This window comes from Apis laboriosa, unplaced genomic scaffold (assembly GCF_014066325.1).
Source record: "Apis laboriosa isolate Shangri-la unplaced genomic scaffold, ASM1406632v1 scaffold46_cov150, whole genome shotgun sequence".
Taxonomy (NCBI): Eukaryota; Metazoa; Arthropoda; class Insecta; order Hymenoptera; family Apidae; genus Apis; species Apis laboriosa.
This window is the reverse complement of record NW_025223399.1, coordinates 310,092-327,669: the sequence shown is the minus strand read 5'-3', so window position 1 is coordinate 327,669 and position 17,578 is coordinate 310,092. Positions and strand designations below refer to the sequence as shown.

General features: G+C 37.9%; 1 protein-coding gene across 1 annotated transcript in view; it reads right to left on the bottom strand.

The window, feature by feature from the left end:
* LOC122716475 overlaps positions 1-6,668 on the bottom strand; it is a 59,076-nt gene extending 52,408 nt beyond the window's left edge. The window contains exon 1 of the mRNA XM_043939575.1: positions 5,839-6,668. The gene's annotated coding sequence lies outside the window, so the exon portion shown is untranslated. The remainder of the gene's footprint in view (positions 1-5,838) is intronic.
* Positions 6,669-17,578: the final 10,910 nt, after the last annotated feature.

The following is a 17,578-nucleotide window of genomic DNA, read 5'->3' as shown; positions in this document are numbered from 1 at the left end:
CACACACACACACACACACACACACACACACACACACACACACACACACACACACACATTAAATTTTATCCTTTTTTCTTTCTCTTTTCCTCGAATATCAATTCGAATGGCGTCAATTATAAAAATTTCGCGCGTAATTCTAATTAAAATCGATCGAGCGCGATTTTTCAACCGATGAATTTTTACCATTAACTATAGTTTCGTCATCCAAAATCAATAATCGTAACCACCATTAGGCGTATTTAACGAACGCGTTAAAGCGCGTTGTTTCGCGTTGGCGCGATGATGATTTTAAATCTGTATACGTTTTGAATATCCATTCGCGGAACGTGGTTAACGTCGAAAATTGTTCGAAATATCGTGTTACTGTATCGGAGAAATTTCGAAGGATAGAGAAGGATATGGGGGGATAGTTCGATACGCGAATCGATACGGGAATTATTCCATTCCGTGTCCCCATCATCATCGTGTTGAAATAAATGGAAATCAACGACCGTTGGACATTAGGTCAATTAGATCCATTTAACATAAATCAAAGTCCGCCGGTTTGAACGAGATTGGCGACGCATCGCATCGTTGAACTTGCAAACTTGGGGATAAATCAACCCGAGCGTTATTTGATTGATTAAAATCGATTATAATCGTCTAAAATTAAAACGGGGATAAAATAAGCAAGTTTAAATTTATCAAATTCGTTCGATCGTTTTTCTCAATTCTCCCAAACATGATTTTCATCGATTTTTCTCTACATTTATAATGCTCGTAATGCACGAAACACAATAAAATGAATTGTTCCGTGTCGTATAATTTCGTCGTATAAATTCCGTATTACGTAGGGCGCCGGTCGAAAGTTATGTGCGCACAAGTGGGCGTGACGCGGGTATCTCCTTACGTGGAAAAAAAATGAAACGAAAGAATTTTGTTTAATAACTATTCGATTTATCCTTCCCCACATCGAAGGAATCCTCCAAGACAATTTTCAACGCGATCCATTTCAATTCTTCGTAACAACAGTTCGATTACGAACAATTATTTCGATTCCCCAAAATCTCTGTGACAATAATTTTCAAATATTCGTTCATAATTGAAGCAGGTTTGGTTATTAGTTTCATCGTCCTGAAAGTATCTTCCTCGAAAATACCCTCGTCCGCGAAATTTGGAAAAGGGGGATGAGGGATTTTTGCCAGAGTCGGGCGGTAATTAATTCTTTTTTGCAATTTCTGTTTGATCATTTGATGTAATATATAATTTGATCATTTGAGTAACTGTAATCGTGTAATCGATTATCGTTGAAATGAATCGGTAATCGTGATTAGCTTCTGTAATTTATAATTGTTCAATGATCATTAACGATTATCGTGATACTTCAAATCAGAAATTTATCTATTATCCAAAACAAAATAAGAAATATTACATATATGCGTGAACAACAATGAAATTTAAGTATTTTAAGACTAAATATTAATTTAATTTAATAATTAATAATTTAATAATTAAATTTAATAAAAATAGAATTTTTATTTTATATATGATACACCATTGTCATTTATGCTTATAGGGTGCAATGATAAACGTACTAAAAACGCATAAATTATTGAATAAAATGTTTGAAATACCTGTTGTATTAAAAGCAAATTAATACACTAAAAATAAATAAGTAATTTAGCCCTAAGAGTTTTCTATGTAAAAAACTATCTAAAATATATATATATATTTCTAAAAAAAAAAATATTCACAGTATTATTACAATACAGATTGAATCACAATCAAAAATGTAATCATTTCGTGATTAATAATTAATAAAGTAATCGCGAACATTGATCACAACTTTCTTATTTATTAACCATTGCATTTCGTTCCCATAATTGAGGAAATTTAAATTTCAAAGATGTGATGGGTGCAAAATACATACAGGGATGCATCCGTCAATATTTTAAAAAATAAGAACGTTGTTAGAACGCTGTTATTATTTATTTCACGACCATTGCTCATTTTTAAGTAGATTAATAGAGTCATGTATATTTTTTTTCTCGTCATAAAAATTCATGCAGTAGAGGATTGATCAATGATTATTTAATAATCACCAATTAATAATTGGATTTTATATTAATCACAATTCTCAATCATTCTCTTCTCCCGTCCGCCACTCGCAACTTTTCCCTCGACCAGTAGTGCACCAGCCGGTGCTTCAAGTCTCGCGAGCCGTCTCACGGGGCCATTTACAATTTCAACGCGCGCGCGACGCGACGCGTCGAGTTTCCGGGGCGGTTGTCCGAGAACGGCGGTGGCCGAAACTCCCTTCAGATCGTTAACCCCGGTTAAAAGAGAGCCACTGGCACCGGGGCTGTTTTCTAGGCCATTGAGCCCGTTTCGGTCGGAACCGATACACGAAAAAGAAAAAAAACGCGATTTATCGATTTCAATACCGAAATATTCGAACAGTTCGTTGTCTGATATATTTTTATAAACGATAAAAATACTTGGGTTAGTGCATCGATGATGAAGAAATGGAAAATTTTCAAACGAAAGATGAAAAATTCGTCCCTATTATAAGTATTGGCATAATCAATTTATCATAATGCAATTTTGACGAATCAACGTAACGTTGATTCGAGTGATTAAATTCAAGTTTCGAAGTTACGTTACGATGTTATAATTGTCGTAAGATACGCGAAATGCATTTGAAAGATTGGATAACTTTATCTAAGAGACGAATAAAACGGGGTAATTAAGACGATGAAAGGGCGATGGGAGCGCGATGAAACGTGAAAATTATTTCACGATACGATTCTCGTGTAATTATTGATACAGTTCGATGAAACGAGTAAATAACAATTTCGTACGATTCGAAATGAAATTTCGGTTTACTTAATCGGTAATCGCGATACCATCTTCCGTATATTCGAATTTAACGGATATATTTTTATCGTTTAACGCTCGAACGCTCGGTAATATTTTCCCGTTTATACCGCGTATGCGCACACGTGTACAGTTTGGACGGCGGCAGCGACGGCGGCCGCGCGATAACTAACGTATGAACGGTTTAAACTGCGTGCATATACGAATGTTTACCCTCGGTCGGAGAGTCGCGTAGTCACGGCCCATGGGGCTTTCTGCCCATTCATCGACCGTTACAAATATGTTAGTCATGTTTAATTGCCTTCGAAGCTCGTTTAATGAGACACACGGCCGAATATCGGGATTCAATTCGTTCTCTCCTCTAAATATTAACGGGCGCACAGCTGTAATCTGTGAATCGTACACGGCCTGTATTAATTATTCCCCGCCTTAATGCGAGAGGCGGTACGATAATGTATCGTACGAACGAAGAGCTACGATAAATATATATATAAAACGCGTAACGCGAAATATCTTGCTTTCGTATAGTGAATCCACAGATCATTCTCACGTGGCAAAATAATCTAATATCGCTGCCAGACTTTCTCCCCTAGTTTCTCGTTCCCTTCTACTTTTACTTCTTTACTCCATTCTCAGGTAGATGATTTTTTTTATCTGAATAAACGCGTACCTCGAGTTGTTTTAAGAAGTAAAGGAAGTAATTTTGAGAGGGATCGAATTGGTAATGTTCTTTTTTTTTTTTTAAATAGATATGCAAAAAAGCGTAACGATGATTCGATTAACTTTATCGTTTGAAAAATCATAAGTTGAAAATGGTAAATACCGAACAGTTTGAATACTTTTACAGGACGGTGTGATTTTTTTTATTTAAATCGACAATTTACAATAAAAATTATATCGTTCTTTTTGAAACTCTTTTTGTAACGATGATTCGATTAAACTCATTCATTGCTAAATTGGACTATGTATATAGTGTGTGATATATTTTATATAGAAATGTATGTCTCAATTTCGGATCCTATCTATATTTATCGTTTAAAAAAATCATATGCTGAAAGCTACTAAAGTTAATGTAATTTAAAAAATTGTACCGTTTTTTTTAAATCATTGTAACAATGATTCAATTAACCCATTCAATTGTTAAATAAATAATTGGACCATGATATATTTTATACGTCAATTTCTGACCTTACCTATATTTATCGTTTTAAAATAATCAAAATAACTAGCTCAGATATTTTTAGAGTAGTGTAATGTAATTTAACAAAAATTATCCTTTTAAAAATAATGATTCAATTAATCCATTCATTTTTGAATAATTGAATCATACTATATATATTATACAAAATTATACCTCAATTTCTCACCTTACCTATATTTATTTTAAAAAAAATCATATCTTGAAAGCTACTGAAATTATTATTAATACTAATTTTTTATTTAAATTTAACAAAAATTATACTCTCTTGAAACTAGAACAACAGATTCGATTAACCCATTCATTTTTAAATAATTGGATCATGTGCTATGTACGTATATACAAAATTATACCTCAATTTCTGACCTTATCTATATTTATCGTTTTTAAAATAATCATACGTTAAAAGCTACTAAATATGAAACACAGTGCAGCTCGGGTATTTCTAGGACTGTGTATACCACGTAGATGCAAAATTATGAAACGTAAATTAAATAAACTTTTACTTGCCAGCGCAACTGCTACGCGCCAACATCAAACGGACGTTTGAAAAATAAATGATTCTTCCGGATTTATCGTATCGGATACGATAAAAATCGACCTTGCAAAATCGTCCTCTTTCCTCTTTCGCTCCATCCATCGTTTATCCCGATACGCGAAACGTGGTAGTTGGCGCAAGATGTTCCACGAAGAATCGCCCCTTTCTTGTTGCCGCTCAACACCGCCAACAGGTGTGCGAATTTCTGGGAACGCACTTTTCTATATTTCCCTTCGCAATCCCTAGCTATATGTATACACACCGAGTAAACGTTAGGTTAAATAGGCTGTGCATTGTCGAGAGAGGTAGAGAGAGAGAGAGAGGTAGAGGTAGAGGTAGAGGTAGAGGTAGAGAGAGAGAGAGAGAGAGAGAGAGAGAGAGAGAGAGAGAGAAGGCTAATACCTAGACAGCACAATAGACACAGCGTCAAAAGTTTTTCACGAAAGCCGGGAAAATCTTTCCGCCTCCGTTACTCTTTTATGCGAAACGAGACGCTTCCCTCGTGGGGAAACACGCGTGTCGTTTTTCCTTTCGTTCCCCTCTCCCCAACAACGACACAATTCCAAACTTTTTGTAGTTATCGAGCACATTGGAAAAGATTCTCGTCGCTCGTATAATATTTTCGATCGTTGCAATATCGCAAGACATTAAACAATTCGAGAATAAACAAAATTGTCTAATTGAATCGGATAGAATTCTCGAAACGAGAGTTTAAGAATCGTTTTTAACAATCTTTTTCTCTAAAATATCATAATTTCGTGATACATTGGATAACATGTTGATCCGTATGATTATTATTCGTCAATCATTATTATTAACGGGGTTAAAAGGTATCGAAGAGAATAAAAAAAAGAAAGAAAGAAAGGAAAGCGAGAAAAGAAATAAATTGGTCCTGCAAATTTAAATCTCGTGACGATAAATAGTCTCGATCGTCGAGCCGACCTTGATTCCGGATAATCTACTTGTCGGGCCGAAGTCCGATATTCCGAGTCCCGGACACGTGTTCCCTTAATACGAGAGATAATAGTCGAGTAATAATAAGTGATCGATGCTGAGCTATGTCTTCGTTCGATGCGTCGAGATTGCATCACCACCTGTCGAGCGCGAAAAAAGAAGAAAAAAAAAATTCGACCCGACTCAATTTGAATAAATTTCTCGGCCCGCCTCGATAACCACCACCGCGATAAAAACTTCATCTCGCGAGTATAAAAATTAAGAGGCGCACGTTTTCGCGGCTTCTTACCTCGCCTGATCGTCCGTCACCATCAATTTCCCCGATGCGATCGCCTTAACGAGATCCTCGTTGATTGTCCATCGCGCTTCGGTAAAAGCGATGATTTGCATCAAACACCAGCCTGTCGCACCGATTTCATCGCGAAACAAGGTCCAATTATAACGGATGTGTAAATCTTCTACTTTCTTATCGATACGTCTTGTTAATCTTTTACATCGATATATTACAGCATCCACAAACTTTTCTCTTTTCGGGAAGAGAAGAGCGTCTCGTCTTACGTAGTCCACAGCGTGGTTTCTATTTCTCCTTTACCACTCGTTTCTCTCGTTTCGACAGGGAAAAAAAGATTAGTTTGGAGAGAGAAAGAAAGAGAAAGGAAGGAAGGAAGGAAGGAAGGAAGAAAAAAGTAGGCAAGCAAGCAAGCAAACGGGCGCGCATACACACACACACACTGTTCTCCACTGTCCGCCACTCGAAACGAAATTGCGCTGAGCGGCTCTCTTTCTCCGAGGGAAAAAGTTTTTCCGTGAAGTTTCGGCGGGGTATAGAGGGGTATGGTGGGCGAGCTTGGCGGAGGGAGGGGTGGCCGAGGCCAGCACGTGACACTTTTTATCGGAGGGGGGAGAGGGAGGGATGGAATCACACGTGTCACGGGAGATTATTGGCCTTTGTGAGCGGGTTGACAAATGGTCCACCGCATATGGCGCGTCGCGCACGACTGAGGCCAGATTTCGCTTCCACCATCCTCTCCCTGTGATCTACCCCCACCATGAGGGCTCTATCCTCTTCCACTCGGCCCTCGCCACACTCGGTTTTCCCTGACCGAGCGTGTCGTCGTCGTCGTCGTCGTCGTCGTTCTCGTCGTCGTTCCAGCACGCAGACTCCCCGGCCGGCCACCACGAGACTGCTTTTCTCCCCCGCGAGACACAACGGCCTCTTCGGTCAGTCAATGGTGGTGGTGCTCCTCTTTTTCTCTTTTCTTTTTTTTTCTTTCTTTCTTTCTCCTTTCCGATCAAAGCAAAAGCGGAAAAATCGTCTACCAGCCGGCTTTCTTATTGTGCGACGCCTGCAAACGTATTCTCGAATCCAGAACATGGACGAGATGCTCTTTGGTCGGGTTCTGAATCGGATAACTTGGTGAATCGGGTTCCTGTGCTTTCCCGCCAGAGAGAGAGAGAGAAAGAGAGAGAGAGAGAGAGAGAGAGAGAGAGAGAGAGAGAGAGAGAGAAAGAGAGAGAAATGTTTCGTTTGTTTTCTTGTATTTTTTTTCGCGCTACTCGATGAATATTGAAGGCAGAATTAAAAAAAGTTAACTAAAAATTTCGAATAAAGTTTTAAATCAATTAGTTATTAAAGTGCTGGAATAATATTTCGTTTTAGCTATAATCGATTTGCAATTATTATTATTATTGTTTCGAATTTTGATAAATTTGTCGAAGTATAATTTTATTCTAAGTAACTTTAATTAATTAAATTTTAATGGTATTATTGAAGGTAAATAAGGATTGCTTTCTCTTTTGTTAATATTCAATATTATAAATCTATATGTATTTACGTTTGTAAATCGAACTGGTATAAATATATAAATGCAACATATTATTCGTTTATTTAGATTCACACCACACGAAAATGCGAGCCACTGTTGAATCGAATAACTTGCTTTCTCGCCAGAGAGAAAAAGAGAGAAAAAGAGATTTCTTTATTTGTTATTCTTTTTTTTATGGATATTGACAATAAAAATAAATAAATAAATTATTTTCTCTTTTATCAATTTAATATTATAAATTTATATTTACGTTTGTATGTATAATTTGTGAGTCACTCGAACAGCTATAAAAATATATATATACAACACGTTATTCAGATCATCATGCCATCATATAAAAATGTGAAGTTATATACTCCCTTTATATATCACTTCTATCTTTATCAAGTAACTCGAAAAAAGAGTTTAGAAAAAAAAGAAGAAAAAAAAAAAAAGGAAATTAAATCCCCTCCCGTATCCCTTACGATTTTGCGAACAATCACGTAATAGATACTTTCTCGATGAACGCATCGGCACATCGCCGCATCCAAGAACCGCGCGTCTCTGTCCGACCGCCATTACGCCACATCAAATTTACTCTCCTCCGACATTCAGGCATCCAACCTTGTATCATTTTCTCGAGTATCCTCTTCCCTTCTCCTCTCTCTCTCTTTCGAGAAATAGAGAGAGAACGCGTATCACTTCCTTTTGGAAAGGGAGGGAAACATGTTTGGGATGATCGTGGTTGAATCGTGGACACGGACTTTGGGGACCGCTTCTCGCGTTACTCTCGGGAAACAAGTAACGGGTCGAGAATGAAGTTGATGTCGAATCGTAGTGGCGACGAATATTCGAAGGGAATTTTTCAAAAACTAACGTTTCAAATTACCTGTTTCATCACCGAATTTTTCACCACTTTGAAAGTACGCGTGCACTTGGGACGCGTGATAAATACCGGCTTCGTAGGTATTACAAATCAAATAGTATTCATTTTTTTTCTTCTCTCTCTTTCTCTTTCTCTCTCTCTCTCTGTGTTCCCTGAATCATTTCGATGGAATACAGTGAATCATCTAAGATTTGAGAATGGAATATTTTCGAAATTATTTTAATTTAGAAAATATTTTATATTTAATATTTTTATTCCATAAAAGAAATCTGTCAAATTTTCGCACTGATTATCTTCGTTAGATCATCTGTCAGATCTGCTTCTCGTTTTTCATCAATAAATATTTGTCCGTTCTTAACAAAGACTGAAACCATTGTCTCATTTTATTATCGCTAATTATATGGGGCGTAAACTGTCTGTGATTTTCAGCAGCTAGAAAATAAATAATTACACGATTATAACTTATTGTAAATTATCGATATATAGTTATACAATAAATATAAATTTATCAAAAATTAAAAAAAACCTTTTTATTTTAATTTTGAAACGAATCTTATTCGAAGAATATTCTTTCAATCTGGATAATTCATCCTCCATCATATCGTATCGTACAATTACGAGATCGAAACGATGTCGAAACGTGTAGAGCACGTCAAAAGAATCGAATTAATTCCTGATGGAACTTGCTCCTTTTGATCAGGTGTATCTCTTTATAAGTGGTCAAAGGCGAAGGAATCCGTCTAAGCCAGGTCCCGCATTGTAACAGAGACGAGCGAACGAGCGAGCGAGCCAACGTCCAGAAAACCTTTCTCGAGCCTGTTATAAATTAGTCGAGTTTTATTGCGCCTTATGTTCCCTGTCACGCCTTATACAGGGAACTTCATTTCTCTTCCCTCTCCTTTCGAACGTTTAATAGATAAGCAACTGGTAAAAACATTCTCGCGTGTCTCACTATTATTCATCACAACTTCGTTTATTGATTCCTCTGTCTCTTCACGATTGTGCGTTATATTCTTTCACATTTACCATCTGACCAGCGCGGCGATCTGTGCGAATGCGAATTCTTTTCGACAACACAACACATATGAAAAAGATAACGATGACGAATAATTTTTCATTGTTTTATATATTCATAATAATATATCTTGTATTGTTGAATTTGTTTTTCTTTTTTCAGTTTATCGATCGTTTTTACATAGAAAAGAATATCATATTGCAACGAGATGTTTTCGTGAAAAGAGAATATGTTTTTGCGCAGAAACTTCGAGGCTAGGTTAGATGACGAAGGATAAAATAGTTGTCCTTGGTGATCGAAAGTACTGTTCATTGGTGGAAAGAAGTCTCGCGAAAGAAACACAAGTCTGATTGGTTAATTTGAAAGGGAACGCCTATTTTCACACGTACGTTTTCTTTCTATCGTGGTATTCGTCACGATATAGCAATTTAACGACGATCTATATCTTAACGATGCATTAGCGTGGGCATAGAATTCAGAGTATTCTAAAAATTTTGTTATTTCTCATATGTATAATTTATAAATGTAATTTCGTATTCGAGTAGTTGAGATAATAATTGTAGGTATACGAATAAACTAAATATATTATTAATATATTAATAGTTTCGAAAATATTTCAGTCTTAGATGATTATCGATTTTAAATATTCAAATTATACCTCTTTTACTACTATGTAACGTATCAGGATTGTCAACAAAACGTTTGAAGTAGAGATAGACGATATTAGGGAAGATTCTTCTTTCTTCAACAATGAATAGTACAAATGTGACGCGACTACATGGAATAGATCTATCGAACGATTATCCATAGGTCATCGAGAAAAGAAAATTTCCCAAATTTTGAATTTTCGATATATAATAAACGATAAGATTTATTCGATTAATTTCAAATTAGAAATTGAAAATTTCACGTATATTTTCCATATTATAACTTTTAATCATCCGGATTCATCGAATTTTCATCGTGAAAAAAATTTTTCACCGATTCCATTTCGGGAATGAAAGAGTCGAAAAAAAAAGATATAAGGCACATTGGCTCGGATGAAACTAAAAAATCACGGACGCTTTCGACCGTCGTGCCATCAGCCGAAATGAATTCCCGGACGAGGTGGAGGGACCCCTTGATAAGATCTGGAAATTTCTGCGCGACACAACTCCGTCGTCGTCTCGTGTCGTCGGGAATAGAAGAGGATATCCTCTCTCGCGAAAATTTACCGCGCTTGTTTACCCCCAAATTAACAAGTACAATGGCGCGTTTCGAGATTTCCTCCTTGTCACGAGTCCCGTTTGTGACACGTTCCTTCCACTGTATTAGCCCGACTCACGCGTCCCGCAGGAGCAGTTTTCCTCCAAGTTTCCATCCAAGTTTCGAAATCCAACCCTACCCCTTTCTCTTTCTCTCTCGTCTGTCCGATACGTGTCATGGGACGAGGTAGCTCAATGGCCAACCGAATACTCGCGATATCGTCTTCCCTTACGATTATAATCCTTGTGCACGAGAAGTTATCACGTTGCACCTCCGTTTCGACGCCTTGGTGATTAGGGAATACGTGGCTTCAAACGATTTGCCCTTATACGAGAGAGAAAATCGAATAAATTTCAAATAAATTAATTATTCAAGATTGTTTGTTTCAATGTTACGTACGAGTCTTGTACGAATGCCAAAATATGAACGCGTCCGCCATTAACGAGGAAAGCATTCAGAGAATAAACGTAACGCGTTTCTATCATATTTTTGAACGAATTGTATGAAATCAGGCTCGCGTAAAAAAAATTTCATCAATTTTACAAAAGTGTACGTATGCCTATCTCGAAACAATAGTAGAAAATATCTTTCCACTTCTGGTAGAAGGTATATAACGTCTATCCCACTCTGAAACCAAGCTAAATGTAGTACGATTATCTTCGGCCTCGGTTTCGACCAATGTTTGTAAACGCGGTTGCTACTAAACGTTCCCGCGATATATCAACCGACTCTATATATATAAAGCTTTTAAGCCCGGATTCTGCGCGCCTCCTCCGTATAATTAGGGATGTAAGTGTTCACGTAGGTGGCGGCACACGTGCACACCGGCCAAGATACGATCTATAGGCTGTCACGAAGATCGTTTCCACAGATTATTCGGATTCGGATGGTCGGAGCCCGCGCCGTTAATAAAGGCGGGAAATCGTAGCGCTCGCTCGCACGAGTAGTTCATCAAATTCAAATTCCTTATCGAATCATCGATGATCCTCGATTGCATTTTTTGCATTTTTCAATGCAATATAACGTTTCTAAAAATGTGCATTATCGTGAATCCTTGACTGGCGTTGTTTTTTTAATACTTTTTCTAATTTTATCCTTCGAAAAGATAATGAATATCAAATGTACGAAAGGTATTCTAAAAATGTGGAAATATTAATTGATTGATCAAAGTTAAAGAAGCAATTGTTAATTTGTATCCTTCTGAATATCGAGCACGATTTCCTTGTACGATCGAGAGCAAGCAAACCGTTTTAGATAATTATGCGTGCCATCCTACGTAAGCATGCCTTTAGAATTCTCGATTTCTCTCTTGAACCGCGTTAGGAGACTCGTTAGGTTTCATCCTCGAAGATACGGCGTAACAAACGCCAAAACCTGATTGTTCGCGCGAGAATATTCTTCTCCACCCGAATTTGATACCGAGACGGTTGTTGGAATCCGTCGCCAAAGTTTGGCCAGGAGAGGGGGAGGAGGGGGGGAGGGAGAGAGGAAGTTTATTTGTGCGTCATTCGCGTTTATTTCGCCCTGCGTCGGAGGAAAAGTTTCGAGCACGGCCATATGATAAGAGTTTGGATTGTTTCAAGGCGATTTTAGGGAGGCAAAGTTCACTCGGCGAAGTGTATCAACGAGTCTCACTTCATCCATCCTCTCGGTGATTTGCGCGACGTTTTTGAAAATAAGATTTCTGCCGGCTAGAAGCCTTTAGAGAAACGGGGAAAATTTTCCTCGAATTATGAAAGATAAATAATATTTTTTTTTTTAGAACGTCCAAAGATAATATATATAACGATATTCAAATAATTGGTAATATGGAATGAAATTAGAAATTACGAAATATCCTGTAATATATATCGAGTTTGTTTAAAATATTTTTTTTTATCATCTCTTTAGAAACTGTGTAATATATCTTTATAAAATATACGAAGTATCTATCGATAATTGTCGTTTAAGAAAACTATTGAATAATTGAAAATACGGAAAATTAAAAAATCGTGAAATTACTTTTCATTTAAGGTATCGATAATTTAAAATTGCTATTAAATAGCAATGAAAATACTTTTTTTTATCATCTTTCGTTTAGAAACCGTATAACATCCCTGTAACATCGATAATTATCGTTCGTCGATAGTTATTAATCTATAATACGGAAAACAGTGAATGAAAAATTCTTTTTAAAATACTGTTTTAGAATATGTCCACATTATATCCTTATATTGATATAACTAGGCGTGATTGGTATCGATAGGCGGATCTATTTTTAGGAAAAGAGACATTGCGCGTAGCGCGGGCTAATCTTAATCCGAAAGTATGCGTTTGCATCTGGTCGACACTTTATGCGTTCGTTAGCATCGTTACTATATCGCTATGGTGCAATTCTATTGGGAATTTTCTTTCGCTGACGTCACAAAGGGTGGATGAAAATGTAACGAATACATATATATATATATATATATATATGGCAACCGACGTGTACTTTTGGGGGGGGGGGGTTACAAATTCGTTGAGCCCGGTTGAAACGCTGCCAGTGTGTTTTTCAATCTATTAATAGTCGGTTGGCAGTTTTGCTCAAAACATTTTTCTTGTAACAAACGATAACTTGGATTTTATTTTTACAGCTGAAAAACGTTACTCTCTCTCTCTCTCTCTTATATTATACCATATATTATTAAGAGAGAGATCGAGATTTTTATTGAAGATAAACAAGAGGAGATTAATTAATCGAAATAGAAAATTGAGGCAAAGGAGTTAAATCCGTCGGAATTATTTAAATAAATTTATCGAATGAAATTTCCCGTTAAAAGGATAGCGTGTATCGTCGATTTTTGTTCAAAGCGACGATTTCTCGTTTGTAAATTTTTTTTTAAAATATATTTGACGTTTTAAAAAAAAAGGGTACGTAAATATTAAACCAAAAAATGAAAAAGCTCTTTTAAATTTTTTGAACGCTGTATTTCTCGAGTACTACGCTATGTATTTTCAAAACTCTTTGAAATGAAGTTCGAAAAAAAATATATATATACACATATTTTAATGAAAATATATCCGAACAAATATACACTCTTCGTTTACACAAGAAATTGTGCATCGAAAGGAAGATTATTAAACGTTAAATTAAAATGCCACGGGGAGTATTGAATTACAAGAATAACAGCATTAATTTCCATGCCAATTGGTATCGCGACACGAGGCATGGTGATTGTAGCTGGCCGAATTTCATTCGAGGATATCTCGAATTGCTTACGGGAGGACGATTATACAATCTGACGAGATTTCATTGTCCGCGTTTCTAGAAATTTTCTAGAAATTTCGATCGAACTCTTTGACCTCCAATTTCCCCTGTACATACATATACATTTCTTCTCGATTAAAAAAAAAAAAACAGAACCAAATTTCAAACCAAATTTCGACGATATCGATAAAAAAAAAGGCAAAACAATTTTGACGAATCGAAGCCCTCTTCCACGAATTCCCCAAAAATCCCCATTTCGATTAAACGTGTAAAGAGACGTTGAAAGGAAATCCTTCCGATTCTCCAAATCCAATCGACCGATTAAAATGGATCGCGTATAAACAATTCAAATTTCACAGTAGTCACAGGTAGTCGAATCGCGTCACCTCGTTCCTTCCTCCTCCTCGTATCGAAAACGCGTATCGTATTGCGGTTTAAAACAAGGTAAGTGCTTGGCCGCAACCGAATTTACCTCGGCTCCCCAGTGAGCGAGAGAGAGAGAGAGATAGATAGATAGATAGATAGATAGAGATGGCGGCGTGGTCATAGAGGCAGGTTTATACCGCGATATTCAACGACATAAAATTGAGGTACGCGGTTCCCAATAAATAGTGAGCGGAGGCCGAACCCGACCGACCGTCGATTTACAGCGTGCGGTGGTACAGGTTTGCGTGTGGAATAAAATAAAGGATCCATCGCGACGTTCCATCGATGGAACAGAGTTTCGCGAGTGGAGAACAGTTTCAGTTTTTTTCCAGACTCGACGCCTCCTTTTACGATCTCCCCCCTCTTAGAAACCGTTTTTTCGCAATCGAAACGGACGCTTATTCTTATTTTCGTTTATATATTATATATATATGTTATATATATTTATCTTGTGTTTTTTTTTTTTTTTTCTTTTTTTCCCCTCTTTTCGCCGATGACACGGATACGATTATTCGTCGAATCGATCCTTAGGGAAACAGGAAAATACCTTGTTTTTTTTCCCCCCCGATTTTTCCTGAAAACTTTAATTCGGAATAACGGCATCGAACGGTTTCGAGGAGGGGGAATCGAGCGGGTGGAAAACAAACTAAAAAGGTATTAATTGAGAGTGGACTTGCTCGAGCACGATATTGCGAATTCACCGATGAACGAGCCCATATTTTTTTTTTCCCCCTCCGTTAATTGCCAAGAATTAGAACACGCTCGCGCGACACCCTCTTTTTTTCCCGCCAATGCTTGATAACTCGATTTTTCAAACATTCCATTCTAACTATATATAATATATTTAATATATAATATAATTATACAATATAATTAAATTTCTCGCGAAGCTGTGAAGCGAAACGAAGGAAAATTAAATTATTAATCGATCCTTTCCTTTTCTTATATTATATCGACACGTCACGAGTAAGAAAATGGAGGGGAACAACGATTAAATTAACCAAATGGCGTTCGTTTCGCGTTGAAAATCATGGCCAGAGCTACTATGATCGTTTGCACGGGTCTTCGAGGTAGCTGCCGTGCTGGTAGAGGGAGTACTAATCCTGTGTTCAACAGGAGGAGGGAGAAATAAATATTTCGGAGATTCTCCCGGGCTCAGGGACGCCGTTACACGTCACCATTGTGTCGACAACCATCCTGTCCTTTTATTATCATCGGTTCATAGACGTAGAGGCAGGCGTTGCGGTCGATTAACCCCCCGTGGCTCGTGTCGTTTCGAGAGCACCGCTGGTACAAAGCTTCCGATAAATCACCGATTCTCCACAATAAACTGTATATATATATATATATCCATTTTTCCCTAATCTAGCTAACGAACCGATTATCCCGAAGATGCGATGAATTACGTGTTCGTTTCCGCGACACGTATCGAATTCGTGGGTGAAAGTTGGTGATCGAATGATTTTTGAACAGGGTGGATATCCCCCTGGTTATTGTCATCGAGTCAGCTCAGTGATTAATGCTGTTTTTATTGGAGGACTACTTGGGGAGGCAACTTACATATATATATAAGAGAAGAATTCCTGGGGAAGAAGGTCTATTCTTCCGGCACAATGCTCCTCCAAGGAGCATGGTTACCAGTTTCGCGCTCATATATCACACGCGTGTCGCCATTAAGAGTTTTAAGCACTCGCGGAGGGGGACGAAATTGAATTGTAAGTAAGTTTCCTTCTCCTTTTTCTCCATCTCTTAACTAATACTTGTATTATTAATACTCTCTAATACTTGTTGTGATAAATAATATATATATATATAGATGTTTCGAGGCCTCATTAAAAAAACAAAACAGAACAAATTCAAACGAAATTTCGACGATACCGATAAAAAGAAAGGCAAAACAATTTTGACGAATGGAAGCCCTCTTGGACGGATGGAAATTTCTATCCCTGCCCTTTTTGTATTCGAAAAGGCAGCGTGAAAAATGCCCCGTGAATCGCGTTACGTTAGGATTTTCCATTGTTGCATCCCCCTTTCCAAAACCTATGAACGATTTCTATCTATAAATTTTATATCAAGCTTCCAAGTCCACGCGTACGTGAAGATATATATATATATATTATTTAAAAAAAATTCGTTTCAGTCGAATCGAAATCAACGAGTTGGATATTTATTTTTAATTCGAGGCAGGGAAGAATACAATTCCCATTATGAGCACGATCATCGTAAAATCTCCCCGATACATTTCTCCCCGCGGGCGGATCTAATCGGTTTTTCCGGGGGGAAACCATTTTGTTTACGGAATACACGGACGATATTATCGTCAACAACCAAATGAAACGAAAATAACGCTCGGCCGATCCGCCTCTTCCCGAAAGAAACCCGACATATACTATACATATATTTCACCGATGATGGAACAACAAAATATCGAGTTTGGAAGTCGATATCGATCGAAATACGCAGGTATTATCTAATAAACCTCGTCGTCCGAATACATATATATATACATATAGGGAGAGGGGAGGAGGCGATAAAACGCGTACCCATTAGGGGCTCGTAGAGCGTTAACGGGTTGAACACGCTCGTGCATGCATCTCGACGCGCTGCACCCCGCGACTCAAGGGGTGTTGTACCCTGCGCGGAGGGGTTCGTGGGAGCCTGGAAAATTTCTAGCGGCGATAAATTATATTCGAGGCACGCGCCACTCCTGAGGGGCGAGCGCCCACGTGCGCCGCGCCAAATGCCACTTTCATCGCACTTGCCTCGCGGCTTTTGCATTCTGCCGAGTTCCGCCAACTCCGCCGCGAGTTTATCCTTCTTCTTTCCGCCCAAGTTTTCGAAACAGTTGTCGACGACTTGCCTCTATTTCTCTCTCTTTTTATATGTGTGTGTGTGTGTGTGTGTGTCGTCATCACGCACGCGTCGCGATTTATTCGGGATTAAAGGGCGGGTTTCCAATAGCGGGCGTCGGGAGTCGGGTTCGAAGGATTGGGAGGCTTGGACCGATCGGCTTTCGACCGAGTCGAATTTTATTTTTCGTGGGGCGGCGCGACCGATCGAGGATATTTCATCGAGGTCTGTTTGCACGGGAAACACGCGCGGCGGCGGTGGCGGTCGATTTGCAAAACGCGATTGATTGGAGGCTGCATCGTTAAAATATTTGCCCGGCCGCGAAGCGGTCTCGAAAACCGCCGCTTTGATGTTACAGTCAACAGCAGCCGGGTAACTTCTTTTAATCGAAGTAAGCGAACTTGTTCTCGTTCTTAAACGCTTAGTCGTTGAAACGCGATCGATCATTTGCGCTCGACGTGGTTTTTCGGTCGGCGATAAATGCCGATGTCTAAAGTAAAGTGGTTTTATAAAGTTTCTTAATAAAGATCCGGGGAAATCTACAAATCAATATTCTTATTAACGAAATCTAAT